Source organism: Aegilops tauschii, chromosome 4 (assembly GCF_002575655.3).
Source record: "Aegilops tauschii subsp. strangulata cultivar AL8/78 chromosome 4, Aet v6.0, whole genome shotgun sequence".
Classification (NCBI taxonomy): domain Eukaryota; kingdom Viridiplantae; phylum Streptophyta; class Magnoliopsida; order Poales; family Poaceae; genus Aegilops; species Aegilops tauschii.
The window spans coordinates 360,733,839-360,734,726 of NC_053038.3; positions in this window are offsets into that span (position 1 = coordinate 360,733,839).

Consider the following 888-nt stretch of genomic DNA (forward strand, 5'->3'; position numbering starts at 1 on the left):
TACCCGGAGTCGGGCGACGACGGCGGCTCCAGCCGGCGACAACGTCCTGGCCCAATAGGACCACTGGGGCCGCCTCCCAGCTAGTGGGCCGGCTACGTAGGCCAGCAAGTTGACGTAGTCACCTTGTGGGGCGACGTTCTTCACGTAGAAGTACGATTTCTGCCAGAGCTCCACCGACTGGATCAGCGTGATGGCAGGGAAGGGGTTGTCGGCTACCGGCCTCCGCATCGCGATGAAGGCGCCGCTCTGAGCCGGCACGCCCTGCATGCGGGTGCCGAGCTTGGATTGGAAGAATTCCCCCCAGAGCTCGAGGGTGGGAATAACGCCAAGAAAGCCCTCGCAAAGAGTGACGAAGGCGGACAGCAGCACCACCATGTTTGGAGTGAGGTGGTGCGGCTGGAGCTGGTAGAATTCAAGGAAGGAGCGGAAGAAGGCACTCGCGGGCAGGCCAAGGCCGCGCAGGAAATGCGAGCGGAAGATTACCCGCTCGCCTTCCTCCGGCGCCGGCGTGATCTCCTTCTTCGGCGCAAGACGGACCCGCACTTGGTCCTCGCCGGGCAACCGCCGCGTCTTGCGGAGGAAGTCGATGTGGTCCACGTGGACTTTGGAGCCGTCCCAGTCTCCGCCGTGCTGCATGACGGCAAGAAGCTGACGAGAAAGGGCGCGGCGACGGCGAAACCACGGCCCCGCGGCGGCGAAGCTGCGGGGTAGTGCGAAGACTAGAGGGACGGCGCGGCGGCGAAGGGCTGCTGCAACGGAGAAGGAGAAGAAGAAAATGGCGGAGCGAGGGTGAGCATGCGAGCGTCTGCCGCTCCCCCTCCTCCCCCTACTTATAGCCTCGTGCGACGAAGCCGAGGAGGCGAGGCGTGGGGGGGGGGGGAACGTGGG